This window comes from Callorhinchus milii, unplaced genomic scaffold, assembly GCF_018977255.1.
Source record: "Callorhinchus milii isolate IMCB2004 unplaced genomic scaffold, IMCB_Cmil_1.0 Scaffold30, whole genome shotgun sequence".
Taxonomy (NCBI): Eukaryota; Metazoa; Chordata; class Chondrichthyes; order Chimaeriformes; family Callorhinchidae; genus Callorhinchus; species Callorhinchus milii.
The window spans coordinates 1,925,202-1,939,037 of record NW_024704771.1 but is presented as its reverse complement, the minus strand read 5'-3'; the positions used below and the strand labels follow the sequence as shown (position 1 = coordinate 1,939,037).

Sequence of the window (13,836 nt, the reverse complement as noted above, 5' to 3'; positions counted from 1 at the left end):
CTGCCACAGGCGGGAAGTGTGTGAAGGGACACAGTGGCCGCCACACACAGCGGGTCCTGGGGGTCACTGGTTTACCGCACACACCACACAAGTGCGGGAAGGGCGGACAGTGCTCGAGGAGCGAGTCCCGGCAGCTGCTGTCTTACCTCCCGCAGGAAGAGCTTCACACGAGGAGGAGGAGATGGCGTCGGTTATCTGTGGTGACGATCGGATGTCAATAGTGTCAATAGTATTTGAAGATTATTTGAGTTTGAGTTATAAAAGGAAATGTTATTGAACAGTGAACAGATAGAGAGATGGTGTGGATATGTTTAATCCACAAAATTCAATAGAATTTAATACAATTTAATATAATTTGAAGATATCGCTGAAGCTCAAGGTAAATGTTCGTCAAATAAACAAAAGTTGGTGTGAGAGAGAGAGAGAGTGTGTCTCTGTGGGGGCTGTGGTGACTATAGTGTTTATAATAATACTTGAATTTGATACAGCGCCTTATCACATCTTCAAGACGTCTCAAAGCGCTTCATAGAATATACAGTAAAGTGAATTAACTGTATATTTAGTGCGCAAACCCAGCAGCCAATCATGCACAGAAGCATCCCACAAACCATTGTAGATTGAAGTGACCAATTTTTAAAAAAAATACATTATTACCCCCGGTAATTTGCTTTGAATCCCAACTTTCCTTCCTCCCCCACATTCAGTCCCTGACCGGAACCACCTTCTGAAACCCTTGTGCATGTGTTTGTCACCTCCCACTGGATTATTCAAGCACACTGCTCGCTGGTCCCCCCAGCTCCACAATTCATAAGATCAGCTCATTCAAAACTCTGCTGCCCGCATACTGACATGGACCAAACATCTCAACACTTCTGGCCAGGCTCCATTGGCTCCCATCACTGTACGGATTGACGTCAAGATCCTCACACTTGTGTTCAAATCCCTTCACTCGCTGGCACCTCCCTACCTCTCCGATCACCTCACTCCCTACTCCACCACCTGGCTTCTCCGCTCGACTGGCACCGGCCTCCTACTTGTCCCTCGCACCCTCTGTCCCACCATCAGAAGTCGTGCTTTCAGCCACTATGCCCCAAAACTCTGGAATGCTCTCCCTCAATCCCTCCGCCTCTCCATCTTTCAAGTTCCGCCTGAAAACTTTCCTCTTTGATGGTGCTTACGGCCACCTCCCCCCAGCTCGGAGTCAGGCTCCACCTCTGTTACGTCTTCTGAGATGCTACCCTGCATGAAGGGCACAGTGTAAGTGCAAGTTGTTGTTGTTAATGTTAATCTGATGATTGACTGAATCATTTTATAAAAAGTATAACTAGTCCCCAATAGGGAAGTGTCCATGTGGAAAGTAGAGATAGGGATTTTTTGGTTTCTTTTCCTCGTTCTACACTATCTCAGTTTGTTATCTTCTCGCCCGGTCTCCTTGCCCACACTGGAATGAACTTTGCCTTATTTACACATCAATCTCTTCACAATTCAATCCTGGACTTTATTCACAATCCCAACTCCAAAGGTGAAGACACATCGATTAGAGAGTGAAGTGAGCTTTGTCACAGGGTAGGTTGCAGACACCACAGACACCCTGAGACTGTGAGAAGAGTTAGAACTGGGGAGAACTGAAGGTGAATATGACTTTTAGACACCAGGATCAGAGCTGGACCGAGGAGTTAAATTGTCCTGTTTGTCTGGATCTCTTTACTGATCCGGTTATCCTGGTCTGTGGCCACAATTACTGTCGATCCTGTATCACACGGAGCTGGGAAACACAGGGGACAAATTCCTGTCCTGAATGTCGACGGGTTGTAAAAGAAATCTGAGGGTTAATCGGGCCTTGGTGAGACTGGTGGAGAGAGCTCTATGACTTAGCCTGACTCCGCCACCGAGAAAAAGTGAGCGTCACTGTGAGGAGCATCAGGAGGAACTGAAGCTGTTTTGTGAAATGGACAAGAAATTGATCTGTCTGATTTGCAGAGATGCTCAGAAACACAGAAATCACCACTTCATGCCAATACAGGAGGCTGTTCAGATTTATAAGGTAAAACACCAGCTTGTCAATTGTGCTCAGTCTTACCTCATTTTGTGTTTGTTTAAACAAGAATTTTCTCAGTGTTTATGTTTAATTCCAGGATAAAGTAAAATCCTCCTTAGTTTCCCTCACACAGAGGAAGGCCACTGCTCTAGAAGCTGAAGTTAAACAGAAAAGAAAGATTTCACAAGTTAAGGTAAGTTGTGTCGGGGCTGATGTCTGGGCTCTCAGTCGTGTTTCTCTTTACTGTGCGCATTGTGATGTCTGACGCTTCATTTTGCAGAAACAGGCGAACAGTCTGGAGAACCACTTCATGGCAGAGTTTGCTAAAATAATAATAATCCTTGCATTTGATATAGTGCTTTTCACGTCAGGAGGACGTCCCAAAGCGCTTCACAGAACACACTGTAAAGTGAATTGACTGTATATTTGTGGGCGAACGCGGCAGCCAATTGCGCACAGCAATGTCCCACAAACAGTCGTGGATTGAAAATGACCAATTTATTATTGTTTTTGGTTTTGGAGGGATTATTATTAGGCTCTGTGTGGGGTAAGGAAACTTGCCCAAGGTTTGGCCCTCTGCCTGGAATTGAACTCAGGTCTCTCACTTGCAAAGCGAGTGCTCTAACCACTGAGCTACAGGACTCCACAAGAGCCTCACTGAGAGAGCAGTGTGTAATCCGAGAGCTCAGAGAGCGAGATGAGAAGATTTTACACCAAATGGAGAATAATCTGCGACTGATTTGGAGAAATTTAGATTCTGTCAACAAAATCTCTCAAGAGTTACAGAAAAAGACTCTGATCTTTCTGCAGGGAAAGAGACTAAATTATAATTGAGTTCCGTAAAAGTTACACACAGTTTGGAGCAGAAAGTCAAAGTCTGACTGTTAAACAGCCCAGAGATTTAATTGATTATTTGGTATATTCTGATAGCGACTCTGCTGCTGTCACTCAGTACCAAACTGAACACATGTCAGTCACTCCCAGGGCCTGCGGTGTCCCTGCAAAGCTGACATCCTCTTCAAATCACTTCAGCTGTGGCGCGAAACCAAATGCACAGATTATTATTATCTTAATCACAAGAAACCGTGCTGTAGAATTCTATTCTCTGAGTCTCAATTTACAATGTTGTGTCTCAGTGTGAGTTCAGATTTGCTGTGTTTCATTTCCTTAGGAGGAAAGTTCTTGGAAAACAAGGTATGAAATGTTCTTACAAAATATCCACAGAATTTAATGCACAAACAAATCACAAAGTGTAGTTTCACTTTATAATGTGAATGTCTCCTATTTCAGGATCAGTGCTGATGGTTTTGTGCTGTCAGTGTCTGGGGGGGATCTGCCTGTGGGGATATACAAAGGGCCTCTACAGTACACAGTCTGGAGAGAGATAATACACAGCATCAGCCCAGGTACATGTCTCCCACTCTCAGACTGAAGGTGTGTGAATATCTGACACTCACCTGATCCTAAATTAAACATTGTTGGTGATGAGATGTCACTGTAACACAGCGCAGAGCTCTGTACTCTTGTAGTTACCGCGTGACGTCAGCAGGTGGCGCTGTGTGAGCGTTTTCACCAACAGCGACTCCAGTCACACGGTCACCAGCGCCCTCTGCTGGCGGCCTGGCGGCGGGACACCCTCAGGGCTGTGTGTCCTGTGTTCAGCAACTGACCCTCTGACCACCCACTCACACACCGCCCCCTAGTGCCCGCCCTCACTCCTGCACCCCCCCCCCCCCCCCCCCCCCACACTGCACTGGGACCCCCTCACTCCACTTGGTGTTGTTTCTCTCTCTCTCTCAGCTCCGGCCGCTCTGACTCTGGATCCTGACACAGCCCATCCCCGGCTCATCCTGAGTGAGGACCGGACCAGTGTGAGAGACGGAGATGAAGAGCAGCCGCTCCCTCACTCCCCGAAGAGGTTTAGTGACGATCCCATTGTCCTGGGATCTGAGGGCTTCACATCGGGGAGACATTACTGGGCGGTGCGGGTGGGCAACAAGTCATTGTGGGCTGTGGGATTGGCCACAGAGTCTGTCAACAGGAAACAACCAATCACTTGGTCACCAGAGGGTGGGGTCTGGGGGGTGGGACTGGTGGACGAGGTCTATGAGGCTCTGACGTCACCCCCCACCCGCCTGACCCTGACAGTGGGACCCAGAAAGGTCGGAGTGTTCCTGGACTATGAGGGGGGACAGGTGTCATTTTACAACACTGACAACATGGCTCATCTCCACACTTTCACCCAAACTTTCACTGAGAAAATGTATCCTCTTTTCCGTCCCGGGTTTGATTCTGAGCCTCTGACAATCTGCCGTTTATTGTATGTGACGATGTGGTTTTACACCAATTTCCATGTGATTTTCTGTCTCTTGTTTATGGGAATACAATGTGGTGTGGAGGGGATTACAGTGGGGAGGGGATTAAAGGGGGAGGGGATTACAGGGGGATTACAGGGGAGGGGATTACGGGGGACATTGTGAGGGGAGGGAATTACAGGGGAAGAGTTTTGGAATTAATCCTACGAGCTTTATGAATCTTCCTTTCCTTTGTCTCCCTTTTTATTTTCCTATTGATCCATTCTGGTGTATGTTTATTTATCTTGCCCTCCTGCACTTCGCTATATGATCACCAACAACCTTTATCTTTTATCTTATTTTCCTATTGATCCTTGTTGTTTTGTTTATTTTGCCCTCCTGCACTTAGCTATATTACTTTTCCTTTGTGCACTGCATCATGTTCTTTAGTGATTTCCATTGATCCTCAATAATAATAATCCTAATAATAATCCTAGTATATGAATGGTCTCCTCTTTCTATGAATGGTCTCTCTCTTGTGTGCGTGTGGGGTGTGTCTCTCTGTGATGGATCTCTCTATCTCTCTCTCTCAAGGGTCAATATCTGTCTCTCTCTCTCTCTCTCTCGCTATGTGGTGTGTGTGTGTGTTTGTCTCCTTGTGATGGGTCTCTCTCTCTTCCTCATGGATATCTCTGATAGATCACATTTATCTCTGACATCTCATGGATCATCTCTCCCCCTCTCTGATAGATCTCTCTCTATCTCTCTCTCTCTGTGCATGTGTCTCACCCACTCTCTCACTCTCTATGATGGGTCTGTCTTTCTCTCAGTTCAAAGTAGAATCTGTTAAAACGTCAAAATACAGACTGAAGCATCAGTCGTTGACTCCTCGATCTCTACACAGCCTGGGCTGGGATCTCAGTGACAGTGTCTGGGGTTGACAATATCACGGGTTCACATACAGAACAGAAAGGTTTATTGTAATCCAGGCGAACAGTGACCAGCCGTGAGCTAAAGTACACAGGTAACGCCAGCAACAATCCGAACACTCGCTGCAGCATCTGATACATCAGAACATAGGCAACAAAATATACAGTCACTACACTTTACAGTATAGACTGTGAAGCGCTTTGAGACGTCTCGAAGACCTGATTAGGTCCTATATCAAATGCAAAGATTATTATTATTATTTCCAAGCACTTCACTTATAGTGCTCAGTGGAGTGAATGTATATTGTCGGCAAATAAAACCCACGTCAACATCCCACAACAACTTACTATTTATACAGCGCCCTTCACATGGGTTTGCATCTCAGGAGTACTGAACGGTGGTGGAGCTTGATGAACCCCACTCCTCTTCTCCCCACAACACCCCCCATCACTCCACCGCCGCAGCTTATTTGACACAGTCCCACCCTGTCTACTCCCTCCCCTCTGCCCCCTTACCCTCAGTCGCTGAATCTTCAGTGCCTACACATCTAATCTCTGGGCCTCCCTCCCTCTGCCACTCAGTCTCTCCCCCCCTCTTTCTGACTCAATGATAATTATAAGAATCCCTTGCATATGATATAATGTCTTATAACATTGCTGAGACGTCTCAGAGGGCTTCACAGAATAGATTGTGAATTGGATTGACCGTGTCTTTTGTGGGCAAAACACGGTAGCCAATTGCTTAAAACAGTGTCTCACAAACAGTCGTGAATTGAGTGACCACAATTTTTTTTATTATTTATGTTTTTGAGGGATTATTACCCAAGGAAAAGCGATACCACAATCGACTAACAAATGAGTTCCTACTTACTGATGGATAAACAGAGGATGTGGAGTAGGGAGATTTGTCTAAGGTTTCGCCCTGCCCGGGAACCGAACCTGGTGCTCTCACTTGCAAGGCGAGCGCTCTAACCACTGAGCTACAGGACTCCACAGGTCCCTTCTAAGTACCTCCCACTGATCATGTCTATTGTCACCTCCCCCCCAACCCCCAGATCAGTCTCCAGCCACATCCCTGTGAAGCGCTCCAAGATGTTACCCTACGTGATGGGCAGTGTGTAAATACAAGTTGTTGTCGTAGTTTGCCACCTCTGGTCCCCACAACACCAGGTCCCTCGGGAAGCAATGTTGCAGACTTACATTGTCAAGTGAATTCACTATGAAACAGATCAGAACAATATCTGACCCTGACCCCAGTTACAGCCAGTCTTGTACCATGTCGTCCGTTTCACCCTGTCACGTCTCACACCTTCCTCTGTGACCGCACCAACGGTCACCTCCCCTCTCTGCCCGGCTCAGTGTTCTACTCCTCTGTTGAGCACTCTGGGAAGCTGCCCAGTGTGAAGGCCGCTGGACAGGTTGCTGTTGTCATGCTGTGCAATCCCATACTGTTAGTTTGCGATAGAGGCAGGTGATGTGACGTGAGGCGCCCGCTCTCTCTCTCTTGAGCTGGTGGGCAGGGTAATGTGCACTATTTCCAACCACATTACCTTCTCTCTTTGCCCTCTCTCCACCCACCATCCCACCACCACTACCCCCCACACCCCCACCCCCAAGTGTGTGTCAAGACCTCGACAGCAGAGCCTGCCCTCTCCCCATAAGGCTGAAACACATTCCATGCTGCAGAGGGCCCAGGAGCAGAAAATATGGTTTACTTGATCCTCCATGACCCTGAATATTAAGTGGACAATTTAACCTCCCACTGACAGCGACCACCCACAGTAGCCCCTCTGAGGGGAGACAGATCTTTACAAGTCAAGAGGAGTCAGTCTAAGAGTCTGTTCACTTGTCTATCTATCTCTCCGTCACTGGCCATTAAACTAGAGTCAGGCCAGGGATCATTACCTCCAATTTGGGCTTTCCTTCAAGTGGAATCAATCGCAAGCAACCAAGGAGATTATGAGAGATCACAAGATATCATAAGAGATCACGTGAGATCACGAGAGATCACAAGAGATCACACATGATTGTGAGAGATCACACAAGATCACTGGAGACCACAAGAGATAGCACAAGATCACAGCAGATCACAAGCAATCATAAGAGATCACAAGAGATCACACAAAATCACAAGAGATCAGAAGAGGCCATCAGAGATCTCAAAGGATTAAAAAGATCATCAGAGATCACCAGATCAATTTGGATTCAGACGGTCGGTTTCAATGAAGATAGCCCATGGTATTTCACCACGGGGTGGGAGAGGGGAGAGGCTGCCATTTCTTTTTGAAAAACACAGTTTTCACTCTCCACCTAACAAAAAACCCAGACCTCAGCGTGAAGCCATTGGGTTTGCATTGTGCCAGACCAGCCCTAACTCTGCACTTTGAGTTGAGCCGTCTCTGTCTGGCTGCTGGCACAGTGGTCTGGTGAAGCTCCTCAGGCAGGGGACAGTGGTGGTGAGGCAGGCCAGAGGGAGGGAGCCCGACCACAGCGGTGAGATCACTGTCATCGTGGTGAAGAGGACTGTGGAGGAGAGGGAGTTAACAGGGTCGCTGAGAGACCGAGAAGCCTGTTAAACTCTAAACAACCAGAACAAAGCAGATTTTCACAGCGTCTTTCATGTTGGGAGGACGTCCCAAGGTGCTGGACAGTCAGGGATTTGTAACGGAGCTGAGGGTTGGAGTGCACGGTCAAAAATGAAGGTCTTCAGGCATGACCTGAAAATGGGGAAGGAAGAGGAAGGGGAACGAAGAGGAAGGAAAATGGGGAAGGAGTGCACTTCGCACTTCCCTACATTATACTTCATCTGCCACCTACCTGCCCAGTCACCTCACCTATCTATGTCGCGCTGCATTTTTTAAAATCTTGTCCTCTGTGTTGACACTTCCTCCTAGTTTTGTGTCATCCGCGAATTTAGATATATTAACTTCGATGTTCTCATCCAGATCGTTGATGTAGATGGGAAATAGCTGAGGGTCAAGGACTGATGCTTGTGGCACTCCACCAGTCACATCCTTTTGGATACTGTTTTCAATGAGAGTCTTCAGACGAATGAAAGTTTAAAAAAAGTTTTATTCAGGCCTGCAAACAGCTGCAGTCCAGGCACAACTTCCTCAGACCCTCATGACCGCAGAGAGCTTGTAACCCGGTGTTTGCTGGTTATATCTTAGCTCACTATCACAGCCCAAATACGGTCTTCTTGTTTTGAGTTCAAACAATGGTCGACCAGTGGTCTCCCACAATCCCCCCTTTTGCACTCAAAACCAAACGACACCACTTTACAAATAATAGGGACCAATCAGAGGTGATCCGTCAACATCCTTAGGGGTGCGCAGTGAATACAAGTGAGCACCTTTAGGAGGAGAGCACAAACGAGCGAGACACGAACGCACCAGCGCAAATAACAAAAACCATATCAAAAACATTATGACTTAATTCTTTTCAACACAGTTCGTAGTTTTCTCTTTCAGAGTTAACCAGTCGTCCTGTAACTACCTCGAATGGACTGAGCCCAGTCGTTCAGTTGGGGGTTGCTCTTATGCTACAGAGCACAATTGGCAACGCTTGGGGCCATGGGATACCCTGTAGCTGGTATTTGGCCAATCTGTCTTTCAACTTGGCCTGATGACTGAGGGTGGTAAGGACAGTGTAGACTCCACTTGATGTTAAGCATTCTGCAGACTTCTTGACATACTGCTCCTGTGAAGGGTGTCCCTTGATCTGAATCGATCGAGCTTGGGAGTCCCCACCTCGGTATGTAATCTTTACACAGAATTTTCGCTGTTTGGGTCGCTGTTGCTTTGTGTACCGGAGTACCTTCAACCCATCTGGAGAATCTGTCCACAATTACCAGTACATCAGAAAAATCTTGACTCGTGGGCAGGGAGATGTAATCAACCTGTATTTCCTGAAAGCGACCCATCGGGGCAGAGGGTCAAGGTTGAGGCATTACCGTAATGGGACCTGGATTAATCTTTTGACACGGGACACATCTGTCCACCACATTCTGGGCATGTTTCTTAAAGCCTTTTCACCACCAATGTCTCGCAAATCTAGCCACCATCTGCTGAGGGGCTAGATGTCCCCAAGAGTGGATCTGTTGGGCCAAAAATGCTATTAAAGACTGGGGGGGCTACTGTTCTTTGAGTGTCACGTTGTCACCATATTCCATCTGAACCCAAATGCATTCCTTGAGTCGGTATAAATGTTTACTGTTTTCCCTTCAGCTAGATTGTAGGCTTTGGTGAGAGCCCTTAATTCGGCTTGCTGAGCTGATGTTCCAACCGGGTGGCAACCACTACCTTCCACACTTGAGAGGGTGGTTACTGCCCATCCCACCTTCCGAATTCCATCCTTCACCATGGACGAGCCATCGGTGAAAAATATCAAAAAACTCCTCCGGTAACATTACACAGTCATGTATGTCCGGTATGTTTTCCAAACAGTTAAGCACATCTACTCGATTTTCATCCGTTAACCCTTCCACCTTTCCTCCCCCCTTATGCTCCTCCGGAATCGGGAGCATAACTGCAGGGTTAGTCGGCGTAGCTCGCACCAACCGAAGGTTGGGGGCCTCGAGTATCGCTGTCCAACGAGTCCATCTTGCAGAAGTAACCTGTGATACCCGATTCATGGATAACATGGCATACACAGAATGAGGGCATTTAACCGTTAGTTCTTGGTCGGGTACCAAACTGGCTGTCAGCGTGACGGCTCTGCGAATTGCTTCCATCGCGCTTCCCCATCCACGGGCCACTGTGTGTCCAATTTGGCAGAATAGTAGCCAATGGGTCGTTGTTGATCACCGTGTTCCTGAGTAAGTACTGCTGTCACAAAACCGTTTGTCTCATTGACGAAGAGAGTATAAGGTTTACCCGTATCCGGAATACCGAGGGCAGGTGCCGTTGCCAATGTATTCCGGAGATTAATTCAACTCAATGGAGTCTTTAGAAGCTTTTCTTCCCTTCAGAATCTTGTTGTTGTTGTTGTTGTTCAGAATGTCATCCAGCGGTTGGGCCAGCTGGGTATAGTCTTCAACCCAATTTTGGTTGAAATTGTTAAGGGCAGAAAACGATCTGAGTTCCTGAACCGTGGCGGTTACTTTAGCATTGCGAATTGCCTCAGTACAATCTTGCGTGAGTTCTCGCTTTCCTTCTGAAATCTTTTGACCCAAGTAAATAACGGAAATAGTACGCAGACGGTTAAGCTCCTCCCAAGTCTTCAGCGCACCTTTCCAAGGGTCAGATAGCGATTTAGACCATTTGTCAATTTTTTCGGGTTCCGCCAGCAAATGCTCATGATGTCCTGCCCATCCATCATGAGCTCCCTCCACGGGGAGCGCGGCCTCTCCCGGCGGTGCCATACCCTGCCTTAGCTGGTTTCTCGTCACTACGGGTTTTAGTTAGACTGACTGAAGAGGGGGTCCACATGGATCAGGGCAGCAAGTTGACGCATCCCATGGATCACACTCGTTCTTTCCATTATAAGCTGGAGGGGCTGATGCAGACAGCAATGGTGGATACAACGAGCCACTTTTAACAGGTCCTCCACCGACATTACTTCTACCAGCCGCTTTGGACCAGATCACTTCAGCTTTATGCTTTTCAATCTCAGCATTTTTACTATTGATTTCTGCTTGTTCTTTGTGTAGTTGTTCTGCCATTGCAGCCAACTGCTCCTTACCTTTATTCATTTCAGCATCGTTGTTTCATTCTACTGTTGCAACTGATTTGTTGTAATCATTGCCAATCGGGTCTGAGACTCCCCTTTTAAACGGCTCATCTTACCCCATGCTTTCTGAATGCTTGGCAGGGCCCACTGGCCGCTGCTTATGCCATACTTTTTTTCAATGCTTTCCTGTAATTCTTGGAGCTTTAAATTAGTCTGCAAACTCTTAGTTAATGTTTCCAACATTTCAGTCGAGTTTATCTCGGGAGGGGCCAGCTCTCCTTTAACTGTGGTTGGTTTACTTGAATCTCCCTTTGAACCTACCATTGTACTACATTTTGAGCCCATGGGCCATGTCAACGCTGAGAGGGCCGTTTCAATGCCGATGGGGCCGTTGCAACGCCGAGGGGGCTGTTCCAACGCCGAGGGGGCCGTTGAAACGCTGATGGGGCCGTTGAAACACCGAGGGGGCCGTTGAAACTCCGATGGCTACTCAATTTTTAGCAAGCTTCAGTCTCGACCTTCGCACACGATTCTTTCAAGGATTACGAGAAAATTCAAACAGCTCAACCCCTGAGACGAGGAATTTTTCCACGAGGATTCCTTACCTCAAGTCACGGCTGACTTTGTTACTGGGTCTTGGGATATCTATGTCCATTTTCTTGTCTTCTGTGATCCTGCCGACTACGCCAAATTGTTAGATACTGTTTTCAATGAGAGTCTTCAGACCAATGAAAATTTCAAAATGTTTTATTCAGTCCTGCAAACAGCTGCAGTCCAGGCACAACTTCCTCAGACCCTCATGGCCGCAGAGAGCTTGTAACCTGGTTTTTGCTGGTTATCATATCTTAGCTCACTATCACAGCCCAAATAAGGTCTTCTTGTTTTGAGTTCAAACAAAGGTCGACCAGTGGTCTCCCACACATCCCGACAATATGAAAAGGACCCGGTTATCCCTACTCTTTGTTTCTGACCCGTTAACCATTCCCCAATCCATGTTAATATGGTCCCCCCAATTCCATGGGCCCTTATCTTTTGGACTAACCTTTTATGCGGCACCTTATTGAATGCCTTCTGGAAGTCCAAATAGACCACATCCACTGATTCACCATTATTCAGTTTACTGGAAATATCCTCAAAAAATTCTATGAGAGTTGTCAAACATGACTTCCCTTTTGTAAAGCCATGTTGACTTGGCCTAATTATACTGTGCCCTAAATACCGCATTACCACATCCTTAATCAACAATTCTTAAATTTTTCCTATCACTGATGTGAGACTAATTGGCCTATCGTTCCCCATCTTTTCCTTTCCACCTTTTTTAAATAGTGGCGTCACATTTGCGATCTTCCAATCCATGGGGACTGTTCCAGATTTGGAAGATCAGACACAAGGCCTCCACTATCTCATAAGCTCCCGCTTTTAAAACCCTGGGATGCAAACCATCCGGACCAGGGGATTTGTCACTTTTTTAGTGCTAACAGTTTCCCAGCACCAATTCTCTACTGATGAAAAATTCCCTAAGTTGCTCCCTGTCCTTATCCCTTTGGTGCATCTCTGTTGTTGGTAGACTTGTTGTGTCTTCTCGGGTGAAGACAGATGCAAAGTACCCATTCAGGGACTCTGCCATATCCTTATCCCCCGTTACAACTTCTCCCGTCTCTGACTGTAGTGGACCTACATTTACCCTCACTAGCCTATTTCTCTTAATATATTTGTAAAAGCTTTTACAATCAGACTTAATGTTCCTCGCTCGCTTACCCTCATATTCTTTTTTCTCGCTCTTAATGAGTTTTTTAGTTTTATTTTGCTGGTTTCTAAAACTCTCCCAATCTTCTGATTTGCCGCTTTTATTGGCAGTTTTATAAGCTTATTCTTTTAATTTGATGCTTTCCCTAACTGCTCTAGTTAGCCACGGATGAATTGCTTTCCCTGTGGTAACCTTATTCCACAAGCAAATATGCGACCACTGAGAATTATGCACCACATCCTTAAAAATTTACCACTGTTGGTCTACATTTTTACCTCTTAATCTTATTCTCCAGTCTATTTTACCTAAATCTTTTCTGATACCTACAAAATTAGCCCTATTTAAGTTCAGAATACTTGCCTCGGATTTAACTATATCCCTCTCTAACTTAATGCAGAATTCAATCATATTGTGGTCACTCTGCCCGAGAGGATTTTTAATACCTACACTGCCAACTCGCCCTGTTTGTTCCACAAAACAAGGTCCAGGATGGTTTGTCCCCTAGTTGGTTCCTCGGCGCGCTGCTCTAGAAAGTTATCTCTCATACACTCAATTAACTCGTCTTCTAACCTACTCAGAGTCCTGTAGCTCAGTGGTTAGAGCACTCGCTTTGCAAGTGAGAGACCTGAGTTCAATTCCAGGCAGAGGGCCAAACCTTGGGCAAGTTTCCTTACTCCACACAGAGCCTAATAATAATCCCTCCAAAACCAAAAACAATAATAAATTGGTCATTTTCAATTTACGACTGTTTGTGGGACATTGCTGTGTGCAATTGGCTGCCGCGTTCGCCCACAAATATACAGTCAATTCACTTTACTGTGTGTTCTGTGAAGCGCTTTGGGATGTCCTCCCGACGTGAAAAGCGCTATATCAAATGCAAGGATTATTATTATTATTATTAGGCCGATTTGGTTTTCCCAATCTAGGTGGAGATTGAAATCACCCACTATGCATAACATAAAATGTAGGAGCAGGAGTAGGCCATTCGGCCCTTCGAGCCTCTGCCCCGCCATTCAATCATGGCTGATCTTCTAATCTAACTCCAGCTAATAACCTGACGCTGCCTTATCCCCATTTCACTTAATACCTTTTGCAATAAGAAATCTATTTATCTCAGTCTTGAATATGTTCAAGGAATGCTCCACTGATTTCTTGATT

General features: G+C 46.3%; 1 pseudogene; it reads left to right on the top strand.

Annotated features, from left to right (window-relative positions):
- Positions 1-1,621: 1,621 nt before the first annotated feature.
- LOC103190394 lies at positions 1,622-7,837 on the top strand (annotated as a pseudogene).
- The last annotated feature ends 5,999 nt before the right edge of the window (positions 7,838-13,836 follow it).